Source organism: Macrobrachium rosenbergii, chromosome 19 (genome assembly GCF_040412425.1).
Source record: "Macrobrachium rosenbergii isolate ZJJX-2024 chromosome 19, ASM4041242v1, whole genome shotgun sequence".
Classification (NCBI taxonomy): Eukaryota; Metazoa; Arthropoda; class Malacostraca; order Decapoda; family Palaemonidae; genus Macrobrachium; species Macrobrachium rosenbergii.
This window is the reverse complement of record NC_089759.1, coordinates 34,510,911-34,531,613: the sequence shown is the minus strand read 5'-3', so window position 1 is coordinate 34,531,613 and position 20,703 is coordinate 34,510,911. Positions and strand designations below refer to the sequence as shown.

Genomic DNA, 20,703 nt, shown 5'->3' with positions numbered 1-20,703 from the left:
TATACACATTATATATATAATGCTGGTCTGAACCTGAGATATCAACGAGACTCATGCAGGAATAATGTATGGTCGCATATGTGAATTAATGTAAGAAAAGATATAATAGCCTCTCTTATAGAAACAAAGCGTGGATGTTGAATGAGAAATGAAAAAGCTTGAAGCTGCTGAGATCAATTGTATGCGTTGTAGATGTGGAGTAAGAAGTAATTAGAGTATTTTAAGGACGAAGGCTAGTTGATTAGTTAGAAAAGCTTCAGAAGTGTTGGGAAAGAGGAAAGAATGGTTTAGAAAGTTCCGAATTGATGGAGTCCAGGATGGACTTGAATGGAAGGGCCGCAACTACATTCGAGAAGCGGGAGTGTTTGCAAGATAGAGATGAATGTCACTTAGTGTGTAGAGGGGTTCGACTCACTGCTGATGAGCCCCATTTTTAGACGAATAAAGTGGCGAATGTTCGGGTGGCAGTTTTCAGCACGGAACATCTTCGTTTAAAAAGTTGAAGTATGAATGTGGCATTGACCATTTTCTGTTGTAATAGGAGACTCCATTTATAGGGGAAATTGGTGAAAGCTGAACAGAATAAATATATATATATATATATATATATATATATATATATATATATATATATATATATATATATATATATATATATATATATATTATATACACACATATGCATATATATTATTCTGTTCCTTCTAATCTCTTGTCACTATACCTTTCGCATCACCTTATCGTTAAGAAAAATCTCACTTTTGTATCTTTCATTTCCAATGGATATTTCACCTGCCGGGTGGCTTACCGGTCGACCCTTTATTATTCAAGTTTGACCGGAAATATGGCAGGAAGAGAGAGAGAGAGAGAGAAAGTTCTGGCGAATTTTCTTGTTGACACAGGTTAATGGTGAAAGTGGTGCTAAATGAGAAGTATTACAATAGTGATGATAATATTTACAGTAATAATAATAAAAGAAATTGATGACAACAATAAGATCATTTTAACTTGTCAGATTAATAATAACTAATCCAAGCAATTCAGATTTATAAGAAGATACATCTGAACTTTGCCAACAGGACTGAAAGCAACAGTACATCATATAATGATTATAAGAAAAAGAACCATTGACTGTTTTCGTACCTGCTATTGCAGCTACACTGAATGCCCCCCTTACGATGACTGTAATTTGAGTAAGAAATTGAGATCACGTGAAAATGACTTCGCATCTTTTACTAACCGTTCAGTTCAGCTGTAGATGAACATATTGAAGAATATTTTGTTGTTGTCAGCCATCACTGTGCAGTTTCTCTCTCTCTCTCTCTCTCTCTCTCTCTCTCTCTCTCTCTCTCTCTCTCTCTCTCTCTCTCTCTCTCTCTCTCTCTCAGTGGTCACATGTTAACAGCTTCTCTTTAAACCTCTCCGTGGCGGTGTTAGTGCCGTCAGTGCACCTCATGCTGTGCACTGTAGGCATTACTTGAGCTTCTTTGAAGCGTGGCATCGGCCCCTAGCCGCAACCCCTTTCGTTCCTTTTACTGTACCTCCTTCCACATTCTCTTTCTTCCATCTTACTTTCCACCCTCTCTTAGCAGCTGATTCATAGTGTAACTGCGAGGTTTTCCTCCTGTTGCACCTTTCAAACTTTTGCTGTCAGCGCTGAATGACCTCATAGGTCCCAGTGCTTGGGCTTTGACCCAAATTTTATATTCAGTTCAATTCAGTTCTCTTTAAACTTGGCAATAAACAGTATATATTGATTATAAAATATTTTCTTAAAATGATTAAAGATCATATACAGGATAAACTAACTCTCTGATTTGAGTATCGTTAGGATAATGGTTTTAGTAATGCTGATAATGATAATAGTATTACTGGAGTCTTAAACTTTTGTAACGTGATTCCTCATAAGCATTTTACAAGTTTCATAATGAAATTGTATTATGTGATAATCGATGCGTGAATATGCCGAACGGATGTACCTTAAGCGCAGTAATGCTTAAGATGGGTACAGCTGTTTTTGGGTCTCTCTCTCTCTCTCTCTCTCTCTCTCTCTCTCTCTCTCTCTCTCTCTCTCTCTCTCTCGTATACCTCACATTTACTCTTTGTAAAATCAGTAATTTACCCAACAGCATGAATTGGTGGTTGCCTCCTTCCATGTGCTGCCAGGCTCTGGAATGCGCTTCCTGACTCCGTTTTCCCTTCCATGCCCCATAGGCAAGATCATCCATTCTTTCAGGGTTATTAAGGTCTTGAGTTTTTCTTCGCCATGTATATATATATATATATATATATATATATATATATATATATATATATATATATATATATGTATGTATATATATAAGTATATATATGTGTGTATGTATGTATATGGGTGTATGTGCATGTATTGGAAAGGTCGCACTTAGTGTGTGCGCGACTTCTTATAGCTCATACCATAAAGACGTATGTAAGAGAAAAACAGAAATTAGGAAATTAGATGTGAACAAAATTTAAAATATCCTTAAGTCATTCTCTAATGATTACATGTAAGATATCAACATACCTCTGACCAACGCAAAATATTGCAATACTGTCGTCTTATGAAAAGGGATAATTTCTCAAATGAATCATTTTCGAGACGAAGGATCTCTTTGGCGCCAAATTTGGCTTCGGGATGAGACGCACGGGGCTGCCTTCCAGACCCGAGAAGGTTCAAATAATGTCCAGCAAAAGCCTGCATTAGATTGCACACGTGTACAAAAACAAGGAAATAAACCACCATAAAGTGAGTTTTAATCATGCTAAAGCTTCAAGCAATGGCGTTGACTGCATTCAGCACCTCAGAGATAAATGAAAGGTGATGGAGTTCGACAACGTCCTCCGAAACCCTTGAACGGAAGTGAAAAATTGGCGGTAAATAAACAGACAGCGGCCAGTCGATGGATCCCGGAGCCCACTTTCACTGGACAGGGGAGCGCAAGCAGCATGACAATAAGAGAGAGAAGGGGGGGGGGCGGCGGGGAGGGGAGTTGGTTGGGGGTAATCATCTTCCCAGGTTAAGTACTCAACAAACTTTATAAATATAGTTTACAGGAAGAATATATATGCAAACATACATTCTCTCTCTCTCTCTCTCTCTCTCTCTCTCTCTCTCTCTCTCTCTCTCTCTCTCTCTCTCTCTCTGTCTTGTATGTATTTACATATAATAAGTGCATTATCTTGTTAATGCGAATGTTGTAATGCCAGTTCACCGACTATATCAACCAGCTGTCACGTACATGTGTCCTGCATTTGCACATGTACTTAATCTGTAGTTACATCACCATATCTTTTTCACAGCATGTATCTTAGAACCAGATGGAGAAAGACAGCGATATCTTTAACCCTATTTAAACACGTCAGTGACCGAATTACAAGACGATAAGAAGACTCAAGAAAGATCTCGATAATGAAACTATCAGACAGATAGACAGACCGTCGGAGATCACACGCAGACACACTCTCATACAACTCATATTCGAGATTACTCACTTTCACCTTCCGACGCTAGTTGTGGTTGCCAGGGGCATAACAACTACATGCTCAACTCTGACCTTAAGTGGGCTCATTCCTTCCACATACACACAGGTACGTTTTAGAGTTTTGACCACTTGTATGCACAGGCGCTGTCAGGTCAGCTCGTCTTGGGCCTCTACTTCAGTTTGCCACTCGCCACCCGTTCTTTCCTGTCCAGTGCCAACCATTCTCGTCAGCTATTCTGGACAGCAGTTCTCGCTGACCATTCTCGGCTGCCATTTTTGCCATTAATCTCGTCAGTCATATTTGCCGTCCATTCTTGCCTATTGCTCTCGGCAGCCATTCTCGCTAGCTACTCTTCAACAGCCACTCTTCCCACCCAGTCTCGCCAGCCATTCTTGCCAGCCATTTTCTTCAGCTCTTCACAACAGCCATTCTTTCCAGCCATTTTCAATAGCTGATCTCACTAGCCATTCTCGTCAGCCTTCTAAAAGACCAGTCTTCCCAGCTTTTTTTTTTTTCAGTTTTTCTCTCTATCCATTCTTGCCAAAAATTTCCTTCTACCCCCTCTCTGTCAGCCATTTTTTGCCAGCCTTTCTCACAAGCCAATCTTGCCAGTCATTTTCTCCAGCCTTTCTCTATCAGCAATTCCTGCCAATCATTTTCTCCTGCCTTTCCCTATCAGTCATTTTTGCTAGCCTTTCTTACTAGCCCTTCTTACCCATCATTTTCTCCAGACTTTCTCTATCAGCCATTTTTGTTTCTTACTAGCCATTCTTACCAATCATTTTCTCCAGCCTTTCTCTATCAGCCATTTTTGCTAGCCTTTCTTACCAACCATTCATACCAATCATTTTCTTCAGCCTTTCTCTATCAGCCATTTTTGCCAGCCCTTCTTACTAGCCATTCTTGCCAATCATTTTCTCCAGCCTTTCTCTACCAGACATTTTTGCTAGCCTTTCTTACTAGCCATTCTTACCAATCATTTTCTTCAGCCTTTCGCTGTCAGCCATTTTTGCCAGCCTTTATCACTAGCCATTCTTACCAATCATATTCTGTAGCCTTTCTTTGTCAACCTTTTTTGCCCGTCTTTCTTGTCAGCTCTCTTCGCCAGTCATTCTTAACAGCCATTTTCTCCAGCCAATTTAAGAAACCATTTTTCCCAATCCTACTCTCTATTCATTTTCGTCAGCCTTTCTCGCCACCTATCCTTATCACCTTTTACTTTCCTAGCCTTTCTCACTAACCTGTTTCGTAGCCTCTCTGGTCAGCCATGCTTTCCGGTCTTTTTCACCAGATAATTTTTCCAGCTTTCCCAATAGCTATTCTTACCAAACTTTTCTTGCCAGCCATTATTGCCCGATTTCTTTATTAGCTTTTCTCGACAGCTCTTCTCGTCACTTTCTCAGCGGGCCTTTTTCTCAAAAGGAAATCCAAGAACAGGACCCCTAATGAACAAGGAAAAAAGAAGGTACTCAAAAGGTCAATCATTCAACTCTGACACAGTATATGGTCTCAAATAAACGCCCAGGGTGCATACCTCCAACAACGGCAAAGAAGCGATCCAACTTGTTGCCGAGAGCCAGATAAAAGTTTACACAATGAAAGGTTTCCATAGCATGCATATAGAAATACAGCAGTGCTTAGGATTAATACTTACACAGTAATACATACTTAACTGATCGTTGCATCATTGACACCATACTTACTGCTGATCAGGTTTTAAAAAGTCATTCATCATTAACGGCTATCTTTTTTTATCATAATGGAATGTTCGTAGAGGAAGTAAATTTGAAACGAAAACTACCTTGACATTTATCAAGGAAAATGATGTTTCAGAGGTTTTCTCAAAATATATTAGGAGTCCATGCAACGAACCTTTTATTAATTGATTCTCTGTGTAAACAAGAATCAGATTATTTACCCAGAACATAAAATATTACACAGTTAATTATGAAATGAAAATATATTTAAAAAAATAAGCTGTCGAACGGGAAGAATACCTTCCTGTCTAAGGCCCAACCGCTCGGGTAAAGGTCACCCCATACAAGGGTGACCTGAGGTGAATTTGGGGTCCGGAAGTGAACGTACCTGATTTTTTTCGACAGAGTAGGATTTATTTCAACATTCGTGCTATAAACTTGAGAAATATTTGCCTTTTGTCAGTTTTCATTCTGTGGGTTTCACAAAAAAGTGCCAGTGGTATTTCATGTTTCTACCAATTGTTCCAAGGGTGTTCCACCTTGCTGACAGTTTCCAGACTGTGCCACTGTTTCACGGGTATGCCATCATTTTTGTAACTGTTCTCTTAGCGATTCGCCTTTAAACTGACTTTTCTACTGATTTTTCCACTTTTTATTCAGTCTTACATCCTCTTAAAGTTCCTCTAGATTTTCTGTCGATGTTGCACCGTTCCACTTCTGACCGTTTCAATAGGTTTCATCTTTTCATTTTCCTTCCTGTATCTAGAGTTGCTTCTTTTGTTATTTTGGTTGTTTCGACCTATTCCGTTGGCGGTTCTTTAGTAATTTCAAGAGTTTAAGAGGTAATTGCAAAGGCAATTTTTTTGTAGGTAATAACAAACATTCTATAGATAAATATTTAAGGGCAAGAATTAATTTTATTTGGATATCTATAAGAGAGAGAGAGAGAGAGAGAGAGAGAGAGAGAGAGAGAGAGAGTATTGTTGCTAAACCTAAATGATCAAATAGTCTCTCAATTATATATCTTTGGGCACTTACTAGTTACTTGTGAAGCGTTACACCAAATATGGCATGATATTCAACCTGGAAGGATAATGCAAATGAAAGCTGTGGCTGTTACCTTTCTCGTCAATGAAATTAATCATATGAAGATTAAATTATATATATATATATATATATATATATATATATATATATATATATATATATATATATATATATATATATATATGTGTGTGTGTGTGTGCGTGTGCGTGTGTGCGTGTTTGTATGTATACACACAAACAAGAGAGAATTGGCACATTTTACAGAATTTCCCAGTAGAGCACTGCCTCATTAGCGATTTCCGGAGCCTTGGTCATTCCGGAAGTTACGCAAAAATCACCCCCCAGATTTGGCGTAATATAGAGTTGTTACATTCACTCCACAGAGAGAGAAAATGTAGATGCCAAGGTACTCAGACAGAGAAAGACCCGCCAAGGAAGCAAGGAAAATAACAACGACAGCCGAGTCGAAATTGTTGATGATTGCCACCATCGTGTGCAGGCGGAAGGAAGGAAAGAAGGAGGCAGGTGTGGCCGACGTATAAAACCTCCCGAAATAAAGCCAGTCTTTGGAAGAAGGGAGCTGCTAAAGTCAGCGCAGAGGAAGAGAAAGCACGTAGGTACGCAGCGATTAAGTGTGAGACCTAATAAACCGTGAAAAAACAACGATAATCGTCTCGGTTATGAAAGACCAGGTGATCTCCATTGTAATGAGTCGGGACGACAAATTATCATTTGGGGGGCTAATTGCCAGCCTGGAAGAGCTGATAAGATGTATCGGTTTGGCATATTTTTATCTCTGTTTATATTTGGTTGTTTCTGGTATCTGTTTTATATGCGGTTGTTACTCATGTTTGCTTTACAATATGCTTGCACTTTCTTGTAAAATGCAGAGAACGTAATGGTACCCTGAAGATGTTATAATTTGTTGAATGCATTCTTTCAAAGTGTACAGAATATGTAATGTATACAAATGTACGTACACCACTAACACACACACACACATATATGTGTGTGTGTGTATACATTTATATGTAGCAACCTAACTAATGAACTAGATACCAGATTGTGGACGTTATGGGGGTTGCAGCCCTGTTTAGGAGGGGCTTGAAGTTAATTGCATTACAAAACACATGAGAGCTAGAAGTCTAATGCCGTCTGGAACAAAATAATAATTATAAATTACGTTATACTTCAACCGCAACCTAACATACCCTGCAGTTACTTAAAGTAAGTTTTTCTTCCAATTCCTTGCGGATACATAATAACCTGTCTTGAAACAAGACATTCCCCTAGTATTACTTATTAGAAGGGTGGTATTCACGGTCGATGAAAATAAAAAAAAAAAAAGTAATTATTTTCGACATTCAGATTACGTAACAGAACAGGACAGTGTATTTTGTATGCGTAAGCCCACAAATAAATCCATGTATATATATATATATATATATATATATATATATATATATATATATATATATATATATATATATATATATATATATATATATATATATATATATATATATATATATATAGGATTTCAGCTGGGAAAGAGGTGCAGAAAGTGAACAAGAAAGCACTCGGCGTAGTCTAACGTTTGAACATAATCCGTCGGTATCTCGATATCAAATTCAAAATTGCACAGAAAACTTACAGATATTTTTTTAGATACCTAATCGCCATGTATGCAAACATAAGGCATCCTTTGTTTACAAGTGGGTATGGACCAATCTCAAAATCCAATACGTTCTTTCACCCATGGCCCATTAACCCAGATATTCATGAAACTTCATTGAAATCCTTCAAGAATGTAAGATTCATAACTGTCTGCTAAGCTGATTACTGGGGAAAATTGGAGTATATGATTTTTGCAGACAACCTGAAAGTCTGATTCGCTTTCGAAACAAAATGACGACGATATTGTTAAACTGGTACGAGAACTTGAAAAGGAGAAAGTGAGAAAACGCACGTTTTTTTGCAGAAGGGAGCGTGAATTTTGAAAACTTGCCATTGTAGAACTTTTCCAAATCACGCTCTTGTAAGCTTCCTGCCACTAGCTGTGCGTCTCTAATCACGAGCGTTATTACTCGGTAATAGGAAGGGAAAGAGCCGGTAATAAAAGCGTTAAAACCGCAACTAACGAGAGGTACCCCTAATCACCTTTCCTCTTATTTACTCAAAGGGGAGTGGCTTGGAGAGGGTGCCAAAAATAGTTTGACGCTTTCCGCAAAGGAACGAAAGTTGACGGAGAAAACGTCAGCTTTAAGTGAAAGAGATTCCAGCTTGGTCAGAATTTATGGCATCTTGGCGTCATAATGTTGGCTGTCTGTTCTTAGTTGGGAAACGAGGTTTGGAAAACGATGCTGGGGTTTTAATTGAGTTTTCCGCAGATTTCGATCTTTACAGAACGCAAGGAAAAACCTGTTCGACGCTGTTTCTCTCTCTCTCTCTCTCTCTCTCTCTCTCTCTCTCCAGTGTATGCTCTTTCCTGATGTTTTTTTCGTCAACTTCTGCATTCAGCAAATATTTTTGTTAAATGTCATGACCATACCGACTGATGTCAAACGTAATTGAAAAAGTCCATAATGAGAATCATCACTTGATTCCCAAGGTAACCTCCCCGACTCATCTTAAACTGGGCAGTTATATCTTTCTCATCCCATTTAGGGGTGCGCTGCTTACAGTGAGCCTTGCGTACCCCATTGTAGTCAATAAGAAAGGTAAGGTGAAACCCCTTGGGGAAGCCCTGTGACAGTCTAAGTCTAAGGATGCGATTCATTGGTCTCCTTAAATCACAACGGAATCAGAATAATGATCGAAGTGGAATCGTCGCCTTCGTCGTCGGTAAGATCTCCGATGAGATTTTTCAGTCCTGCTCGATGCTTCTCTGTTTCTCAGACCATTTCACTATTCGATGGCTGTGGTTTACCTGTCGTAGCGGCTGCCATCAACACTTCAGAGGCAGAAACGCCCTTACTTTCACCGTAATCACCATCACTATCATCATCATCATCATCGTCATCGTCTTTCTGTTATCATTTATTCGTTTCTAGTTCATGTGTTGGTATCATCTAAGAGCTATTGCAAAGCGTTTCCTTTACTGCTACTTTTGCTATTTCTTATATTCTTATTCTCCGTATCGTACATCGTTTTATGTCCGTAAGGTGTTAATGTGTGTGGACTGGACGACTAATATACTCATTTGATAACCAGATCATTATAACAACATTATTACCAAACTGTTATTTTTTTTATTTCCATTAAGTCTTTATAACCCTCATTACTGTTGTTAATAATAATAATATTAATAATAATAATAACAATAACTTTTTCGCTCAGAGAACCAAAATGATAAATATTTGCTCGTAATAAATTTTAGTTCCTGTTAAAGTCATTTGGAACTTGAGCGACTATGCCTTGGATTCTTGCAAAGATGAAAGTAAGTGTTCGTGCGTATAAAAAATCTTACATTTGGATATTAATATTATATTCCGTCTCCCATATAAGAATATCGATCAGCCTTTCCGTCAGTCAAGTCCAGCATCAGAGAAAACTTGCTAGTAATCAGAAACTTCATCTCGAAACGTCATTGCTTGGAAACTTGCTAAAGACCTTGGTAGTCCAATACGAACGTAAATGGGTCACAATGAGGCCTAGTAAGCCTACCGGGCACGTTTCAAATTGGCATGGTGACCTTAAATACAAGCACTGGCTGTCTGACAAGTTTTTCGACTGTTTCTTTTTGCGTAATTGATAGAATTGAACATTTTTTAGGAAAGCGCAAGAGTGCAGAATTAATAAGACTGGACCTGCACTACTCTTAGTAGGAGAATTAAGCCATATTTTCTCCAATAAAAATTGATATCTGAGAGTTCACGGTAATATTTCCCATTGCTCCACTGACTTAACATTACATTTCATTCATTTATTGCATAGAAAATTAAAGACCACGTTAATACTTTTGAAACCTCCACTTGAAAACAAGCAGGCAAACCAACAAGGAAATTATACGAATGGTGGTCGAGCAGAGAAGTATCCCAGTTTTCTAGTTAGTTAAAAAATGGTCCGGTAGCGTTCTGTGTGGAAGTTGTTGTTAGGTTAAGTTGGCCTTGTGCCAGCACGTTTTCTTGCTGCTATGCGCAGCTCGTCAAGGAAGGAATCCCAGACCATGCAGAAGCATTCAGTGCGGTCTCCAGCTGACCTTGTGATTTATAAGATCCCAATCGATTCTACTGCAAATAGATGTCCTGGTATCTGCCTTTGGTTACAACTGTGAAGTCGTTCGCTCCAGTTGAAAGTTAGTTTAAGGTTAAATAGAGCGATCAAGTTAAAAAGACGTAACCTCAGATTTTTCTTGTGAGAACGGGAAAAGTATAGTTGGCCCTCTGGGACATGTATGAATGATTGACTAAGAGAGAGAGAGAGAGAAAGAAAGAGAGAGAGAGAGAGAGAGAGCATGGTTGCCGGACCTAAATCCTTGCGCTTGCAACTTGTTCCATGATCCATGATTGAATTATCTCAGTAAGAGATTTCAAAAGAACAGCACAACAACTGTAATCATTTAGCCCAAAGAGTGTACTTTCCAGACCATCGAGATTGACTGGAAGAGAAAAAAAAAAAGGAATAAAAAAGGGGCTCGATGAAAAGTACTTGAAGCTGAGTCAGCCTTGCCCTCTTGTGCTTAACGCGCCGAATCTTACATTCGCAATGCCTTGATTCCCTTGGGCCAAATGCTTGTACAGCTCATACTTGTCTGTTTTCTGAAAACATCTGGTCTACATCTTTTACGTATTCTTCAATACCATATAATTAACTTCCTTTCCTTTTTACTTCTAAATGCCATTTTCTGACGTTTCTCTGCGATATAGGCGTTATGTAAATTTTCTTTCGGTCTCTGGCCTCGTTTCCTAAATTGACTCGATTTTTCAATCTATTTCTCTTCGTTGTGTTTTTCTCTTTTTCATATAAGGGCATTTTCTTAGCAAGCGGATGGTCTTTCTTAGCAAGCGGATGGCCTTTCTTGTCTTTTGCGGATAAATGTGTGCCCTTATTTGAACAATCTTAAAGCAATGTAAATCATTTTATGTTCCTTGTATATAGTTGGTGTTGCTAACTGCCTTTTTATTTTTTTCTTGTTTCCTCTACGTAGGATATATCTGCTACGAACCGTTGTTTTTGTTTATTTTTCAGCTCGAGTGTCTATGCGCCTATACTTCAATAGCTTCATGTTTGTCAGTGTTTATTAGAACTTCTTTCTCTTTAATCTTTGTTATATATCTACGGATAGTTTTCGCACTGGTCCTCTTATTCCTGAATGTCCCCTGCAAAGCTATCTCTTTCATTTTCGATTTGTTATTCGTCTTCCTCAGTTGCAAAGTATTGCATCTGGTTCTTCCTAAACCTAAATTAATTGTGCCTATTTTAAGTCTTATTTTCCCAGTGAAGATATAACGTGCATCTTGAAGCAATGGCGAGATAAATCACTCTTCCTGCCCTCCATCGGGTGGGCCAAGGGGGTCCAGCTTCGTTCTTCGAATAGCAGTGAAGGTGACTGGAACAAAAAGTCCGGAGGCAAGAAAAAAAAATTGTGGGGCCCTTTATCTTTTTCTTGTTGTTTTTCTCCTCTTCGTATCATACAATCACAGTAAGTTGAGGAATGAAATCAAATTGGAACATTTCATTTTTTCCCTCTTCTTTATATTCGTGGTGATTGCTGATAATGAAAAACCAAACCCGAGATTAGATAAGTATCTTTCTCAGAATTTTGTTGCATGAAAAAAATGACGTTCGCCTTCACCTTCCTAAATGGTCTTAGCTATGTTTTTATTTTGAAAAACACAACTTCTCTACATCTCATAATCCTCGGAAATGCATATTTTCAGTGCCATTGAAGATCCGCAAACATCCGATAAATATGAAAATAAAAAACCCTTCAAGTGCAAGACTGTTTACCGCAAAACTAATTCTGCAAAGTATAACGGGGAAGCAGTATAATGATCATTTGTTTGACCTGGATGAGGGACACGTGTAATAATCTACCTGCGTGTAAATTATGATGCCTGGCCTTGACTTCGTTCCAGAGATATAGCGGTTTCCGGATGGGGTCTAGAAGGTAGGGGAGACTTCTAAGTCCGGAATAGAAGAGGCAAAAGGTGATAATATTGCAGAACTTATTTCTGAGGATTCGCTGGCATACTTTTCTAATATATATATATATATATATATATATATATATATATATATATATATATATATATATATATATATATATATATATATATATATATATATACATGTGTGTGTGTGTGTGTGTGTGTGTGTATTATGACCGAAGAACTTTCGATCAATAAATACTCGAGTGTAATCATTTCCCTTTTTTGTTTTGGTCTTCATATCATCTGCTCTCCCTGGGCTTTAAAGAAAATAAGTAACCTATATCTTCATACAAGTTCTGATCTGTTTACAGTCTACTCAGCTCTGTGTTAGCCGTCCAGAAAATGTTATTGAGAGCCATCGATAACTGTTTGCATATTTGTGAACAGACAGATGGACGAACTGCAGACGTGTCACGCTGGTGATTACATCACCTGCTTCCAATTCCGTTGATAGAGAAAGCAACACAAGCACAGTACAGCATCTGTTAAACATATCACTGAAATTAGGTCGGCAAGTCAATATATGCTAGGTTATCAGTGAATTACCCCTCTGTGAAATTGTTTCAAAATCTTGTAAGGAGTTTTCTACTCCGTTTTGTCATCACTCTGCTCGTGTTCCATTATCATTATTATTAGTATATTCGCCCTGTGCCCTATATATTAGAAGTGAAAAGCAGCGACGAGGAGACGAGAGGTTATATCAGTAATCTAAGTAGAGGTCAATTGGTTACAAAGCTGTAGGGATCTGTAAGAGAAGAGAGACATCTGGTGGGGAATAGAATTAAGCATTCACTCCCGCAACCGTGATATTTCAAACAAGAGGTAATTAAGCCCCGTTGTCTGCTGTTGTCATCGCTGTTCTTCATTCCTTTTTTTTTATGCCTTTTAATTATTTCCTCGTTCGATCACAGCGTTCACTTCCCGGTGGCATCGTGCTCTCTCTGTAAAAGTGATAGCACCGGTGTACTGGAAATTAAAAATGAATTTTTGAAATTAAAGTAATTATTCTCTACTAAGCTTCATGTGAAGAAAATTAATTATTAGGAAAACTGTTTACGATATCTTCCAGAGTTCGTGGGTTTACTTAGTTCTAATGTCAGTACACTCCATTCCCTTTTTTTTTTCGTCAGCTAATTTAAGGATCCTTTCACTGTGACATAACAACAAAAAGGCTGAGAGAGAGAGAGAGAGAGAGAGAGAGAGAGAGAGAGAGAGAGAGAGAGAGAGAGAGAGAGAGAAATATCAAGAAAACTCATACGTTGTGATACCTACTTAAAAACCTTAAATTGAGAGACAGTCAGTCCATTCATTGGCCGACAATCCTATTGCAAGGACGTGCAAGCGAAAACTATTATTCGGTTTTTAAGCCTCACTCACTTCGTCCTTCCACTTGCCATTGTTTTGGGTTACTAGTGTCAGTTAACTTTCCTTTAAATTTTTATTGTAATTTTTATCATTATTATAATGGAATACAGTGTAGCCTGTAATATATCAGCTCTTGAACATGGAAGCTTTCGTCATCTTCAGTTACTGGATTCAAATGGTATTATTATTATTATTATTATTATTATTATTATTATTATTATTATTATTATGCCAGAAGTCCCCATTCATATGAAACCAGCCCTAAAGGCCAATAACCTGTCGAAAGCCCATGTAGTGAGAAAATAGATAAACAGTGAAATGAAAAATACGTAACACAAGAAACACAAAACTGTAGTTAGGTTCTGCGCCTGCGGTTAAACTATGTAATCAAACCTTTATCACAATTTCCTTTGCCTAATCGAAGTATAAAACTAAACCTTTAGATACAGCTACGGGTAATTCCAGAGCCCTCATTCACCTTCAGCTGTTGAATAGGAGGATTGCCAGTTTCCCACGGCGCATTTGCAGCATAGCAAGCAAGCATTGGAAAATATCCTCGCCAAATGAAAATGTATGAAGAAAAATTGTCCCCTAAAAATCTTTGGCATTGAACAGAGAACAGAATGCCATTCGTCGTGACTTTTTTGCCTCTAAAGTTTTCCTTTATTTAATGAGACTTGGGACGTTTTCCTTTATTTAATGAGACTTGGGACGTTTTCCTTTATTTAATGAGACTTGGGACGTTGTGCAAGCGTTGACCCCAGTGCGTTTCTGAGGAGGTACTGTTTCCAAGTGATCATTTTGCATGCAACCTGTCCCCCGCCGGAGGCGTAATTGGTCAATTGCATGAGAGGCTCCTCCTCCTCCTCTAGGGAGTACCAGCACACTCAGATCGTTAAGAGTCATCCAGTGATGGGAAACGCTTGCGAACTTCCTGGCAGACACAAAACAAATCACCCAAACGACCGCCTTTGGTGAGCCAGGTTCTTAGGAGGGGATTTGCATAGCCATCCCCTCTTGCTTTTACTCTGTGGAAATCTGTCGTCTCTACGGTGCTTAGTTCCGTGACTGGTTTTTCCTCGTTTTCTATCATAATTTGGAATGCTCTTCCTGCTTCCTTTCTCCCCGGCTGTTAGCATTTAGCATGTTTTATCAGGTGTGTTTATCGTTCCTTTAGGATACGAGTATCACTCTTCTATATTTTCCCCTCCACCTTCTTCTGTTTCTGGGCCTGGAAGCAGATATTAAGGACGTTAGGACGGCTGTCTCCCCGTTCTGTGCAACATAACTCTGAGGCTCTCATTGGTCTGCTAGCCACGGGAAGCCTCAAATTGCGGGGCAGATCAGCTGTGCAATTACGCTAAATGAATTGGATGATGTGGTGGCGCTTATCACCAACGAAGGAATGACGATCTGAGCTTGATAAATGATTTCCTGATCTTCTTTGTTTTTGTGCTCGCCAGATGTTTTAACCTTCATCACAGTTACAATGAATTACATGGAGACAAATTCCGTGTACTCAGTGGTACACAGCAATTGTTGTCATTCTCTTCTCCCCTGCCACCAGCATCACTTTCATGTTATTCCACGTAATTGTTTGTTCTGTTGTCGCCACAAAACGGTTCATTTTTTTTTAATAGAGCAGAGTAGACTTAATCATCGGGATTCAGTCACTGCGGATATTGTTATTGACATCTGACCACCCACATAGAAATTTAACACTTGAGTGAAAGTGCTTCGATTTGTTCCTGATGGGAAGTTAGTATGAAATGACTGAACGTCTGATTGAGCTCAGGCCATATAGAGTATTCTGTATTGCGAAATGATTAATACACTTCATTGCGAAGCAGTTTGGGTACAAATATAAGCTTGTTATTTTATTTCCTCAAGTTATGCGATAGTAAACTTTTGGGTTCTTTAAAATGCCATAAAACAATCTACCGCACATTTGTTCTGATTTTTCGCTTTGTGCGTATGTGAATGTTTCTTTGTGCGTAAATTTATGCATGCATACATGTATGTATGTATGTATATATACTCTCTCTCTCTCTCTCTCTCTCTCTCTCTCTCTCTCTCTCTCTCTCTCTCTCTCTATATATATATATATATATATATATATATATATATATATATATATATATATATATATATATATAACCCATATACGTATGTGTGTGTACTTGTATAGATGTTTTCGAAAATGAGATCCTTATCATATAATGTATGTGTATGGGCTTTAATCAATATAGATTTGTTCAGACACATTTACACAGATATATATATATATATATATATATATATATATATATATATAATTGTGTAAATATATGTATGTATATATATATAAATATATATATATATATATATATATATATATATATATATATATATATATATATATATATATATATATATATATGATTATAAAAGGAACATAATACATAAAACATATTTTTCCATTCCATTCATCCACTTTAAATGCCAGAGGCAGCAACCGGTTGCATAATGAATTCCGGTTGAGGTGCAGATCAGCAAAATAAAAAGTAAATGGTCACGAGACATTCCACCTGGAGCTCTTATAGTCATTTCCAGTGCCTTTCGGGAAAAGGAACGTTGAAAGAAAAGGAAATGGCCGGAGAATAAATAAAATAACCTATTTGTTAAGAGGTTAACGGGTACTTCTAGTCAGTTGGGAGGGAGCTTATTGTGACGTTTGATTAACTCGCGGTATTATATCTACATGACCGTTAGGCAAAGTACTTACTGACTGGGAAGACTATTTTAGACATTTTAAATGATGACGTTGAGGTAGTTATGGGTTATCTGAAAGAATCTGGTTATTTTAATGAGATATTATCTTAGTATATTTAATAAAGATTGTGGTCATATTTATTTTATATCCTAAGTATATATTTTGAATATAAAAATTTAATATATATTTTTATTTTTCGTTGGTTCTGTCTAATATCATTCTTCATTTTTTACGTTCACATTTTAACACTGAATTTTAATAGTATGTCGTCATTCACCTATTCATTATCAGTCATATCATTAATTTATATATTTCACCTTCATTATGGCGCTGAATAATCTTGATGGATTCCGGCGCTGGGTCTTCAAGGCCTAAATTTCATAATCAGTCAATCAACAACCGTTAGAGTTATGTTTATTTTTGTGGGAACAAGCGCAAGGATGAATTTAGAATGAGTGTATGACCATGTGACATACGCACATAATCTCAGAATACTTATTGTGTCCATGAATAGCCTTACAAAGTATCAGGGTGTAGAATTACTTAAATAAACTTAGAATACGTATTTTAACCGTGTCTAGCCTCACAAAGTATCAAGGTTTACAGTTACATACATAAACTTAAAACACATATTCTAACCAAGAAAATCTCTACAAAGTATCAAGATACAGAAGTGGATTAATAAATTTAGAATGCGTATTTTACTCATGAATAGTTTTACAGATTTTCAGGATGTAAAATTATACAAATAAATTTGAAATACTTATCGATAAATTTAGAATACTTATAAATATTTATAGAATCCTTATTTTAACCATGAATAGCATTACAAAGAATTGAGATGCAGAAAGGAAAACGGCTTTGAATCTCGAGGAGCATTCTATTGGAAGCAAAACCCGGCATCGCTCGAGCTTCTTCCACAGACCATCCTACCTCCCGGGCGACTGCGACCGACTCCAAACGGAATGCACCGTCCCCTCCCCGACAAAAGGACCCCCCAAACCAAGAGTCACACCCTAACCCTTGCTGGCGTTGTGGCGAAATGATAATACGGCAGTTGCGAAATGCTGATTGAGAAGAAAGGTTACTGCAGGCCCAGAGAAAGACGCCATTATCAATTCTTTTCCTCAGAGTTTTTAGAGTGATTAGGTGTCCCAGTTTCGCCACACTTTCAGAGTCGGTCGGTAATACCTTACTTTGGGTGGCGTGTGCTTCGGTAATTCAAAACAATTATTAAGTTTGGACTGGATCTTAGGTAGCTCTTGTAAACCAGTCGTGTGCTTAATCATCTTTAATAAAGATGCGGAGATAGAATTATAGTTAGCAGCTTTGAAGATTTTCTTCAGTCTGCTGGCTTTCCTGTGATAGTTTATAATTGATCTTATGTACACACACACTCAGATATACACACATACACATACATTCATAAAATACGTACATACATATACTTATAATGTATATACACATTATATACATACATGTATACAAATAAATTCTAAGGTCATTTTTCTTCTATTCTTCTGTTCAGTGAAAAAGAAATTAAGTAAATTGTATTTTCAGAAAAATAATTTCTGAATTTAGAAAAGGCTTATATTTTCTTATGTGTATTTTATTTCCATTCTAAATAGTACAAAAACCTGAGGTAGACTGAAATTAACGAATTGTTTTTCCAATTATATTCTCAGGATTTCTAGCCCCAATACGTCGCTTAACAAGCCGCGGGTAATATTAACGATAGTAATGATAGTTGTAGTAGCAGCAGCATTGACAATCATCAGCATGTTCGTAACAATTTTGTCAACATTATTATTAGATTAATATTATTAGTATTATGCAAACATACGTGGCTATAGCCTGGGGGGTCCGTGAAGCCGTGCGATTAAGGCCACTTAAAGTACCGACCATCTGTTCATGCTTACCTATTCCGACTTTGAAGTGAAATGTCGCTAATTTATTGCGGTTTTCTTGGAATGTCATTAATTATAACGCAACGGTGATGTCCAGGGTCACATGGAGAGAGAGAGAGAGAGAGAGAGAGAGAGAGAGAGAGAGAGAGAGAGGTCTTAAGTAAGGGAGAAATCAACTGTTATTTTCGGTCTCAATACACTTAATTCCGTCGAAATTTTTCCTCCTAATTTTGTATTTAGGGAACATGACAATCACGCAAATGGGCATATGTGTTGTTGCATCAGAATAAACCTAAGTTAATAATAATAATAATAATGCAAATCTTCCTCACAATCCCGTGAATATGTTTATAAAATACAAAATCCACATTTATGTAAAGTACTGTATTTACAAATAATAAAATGAATTCCAGAAGCTTTCGAGAGCCTGCTCAGCTCCCTTCTTCAGCTAGAAAAATCTTTTTCTAGCTGAAGAAGGGAGCTGAGCAGGCTCTCGAAAGCTCCTGGAATTCATTTTATTATTTGTAAATACAGTACTTTACATAAATGTGGATTTTGTAATTTAATAATAATAATAATAATAATAATAATAATAATAATAATAATAATAAGAAGAAGAAGAAGAAGAAGAAGAAGAAGAAGAAGAAGAAATCTGCTTCAGAAGTGCCGGCGTCACTGAACCCGTACTCTGTAACCTTTGAGAGCATGGGATCGCTCCCAAAAGAAAAGAAATCTTTGAAGGTTAAGGAGAAAACAGATTTTCATTTGACTACGCCCAAGGGTAGATTGCTCAGCACCAAACGCTGAACTAGCTCATGATCGGCCATGAAAATACTCACAGGAGAGACAGACAGAGCAAGTCTGTCCAAAACAGTGAATTCCATGAATTATTTTTTAGATAGAGAGAGCTCTAGTCAATCGCTTCTATGAAGGTTTTTTTTTTTTTCTGAAGGGTCAAGGGATCGCCATCAGTCAATTTATGACGAAGACATTTCAATCTGAGGTCACCAGGAAGAGGTCTAACCTCGTCTGTGACTTCCTCCCAGAATCACGACCTCTCACTACCAGTACTACGTTTCTCTCTCTCTCTATCTCTCAAATATATATATATATATAATACGTATGTATAGAGAGAGAGAGAGAGGGGGGGGAGAGAAAGAGAGAGACATTCAGTTGATTTGATGGTCGAATGTTTCTAAAGAATTAATTTAATATATTTATAAAAATATATTTATAAATTCTCTCTCTCTCTCTCTCTCTCTCTCTCTCTCTCTCTCTCTCTCTCTCTCTCTCTCTCTCTCTCTCTCTCTCTATATATATATATATATATATATATATATATATATATATATATATATATATATATATATATATATATATATATATATAATATACTGTATATATATATATGTATATATATAGAGAGAGAGAGAGACATTCAGTTGATTTGATGGTCGAATATTTCTGAAGAGTTAATTGAATATATTTATAAACATTCTCTCTCTCTCTCTCTCTCTCTCTCTCTCTCTCTCTCTCTCTCTCTCTCTCTCTCTCTTTACCGCCCACAGCGCCACGTTCGGCCCATGTTCCAATTACTAGCGTATCATCAGGGACTCTGGAAACACATTGGAGCAAAATGGCTGATGGCCTCTACACCTTTGTTGTCATGATCACAGTCACCAACGTTTGTATATCATCATCTAGGCCTTTTCGCTCTTGTTAGTAATCTCCCCTTTTTGTGACCGACCCCATGGCAGTATTATGGTCACTGCTAAAATCACACTCACCATCAATGCTGGGAGTGACGCCGTCTTCGGAAACGAAGACGAGACGCAAAGTGTTTGTTCGCTGTCTGGATGTCCTCGCCCTTCTTAATGTTCATCGGACTCTTTCTGACGGAGCTGATGTCTCTTCCGCAGTATTTGCGTTCGAGAGTCCTTGAAACTATTAGAAATTTGCAACATCCTTTTGAACGGCTGTCGAGCGCCCGTCATCTACAGTTGTGATGAATCTGAACTTTTTTCCTTCCTTTCGTTGCTTTTTCATAAATATTGTCGTTAGTATGCTTCTTCTTCTGTCTCCACTTACATAATGTTTTTTTTAATTTTTCAATCATGTCCTTAATTTTTTTTTTCTCAGTTCCTTCGTATTCCTTGAAATATTTTTTGCTCGTTCTCACATTTATCTGGGAATGGAGGAGGCATTATTGGCTTTTTCATTTTCTTGTCATAATTAAATTGCAGATAATTTATTAGAATGGGTCTCCTTTTCAGTACC

The 20,703-nt window shown here is 37.5% G+C and overlaps 1 protein-coding gene across 1 annotated transcript in view; it reads left to right on the top strand.

The window, feature by feature from the left end:
* LOC136848534 (uncharacterized) overlaps window positions 1-20,703 on the top strand; it is a 292,734-nt gene that overhangs the window by 237,038 nt on the left and 34,993 nt on the right. The gene's annotated exons all lie outside the window — the stretch shown is intronic.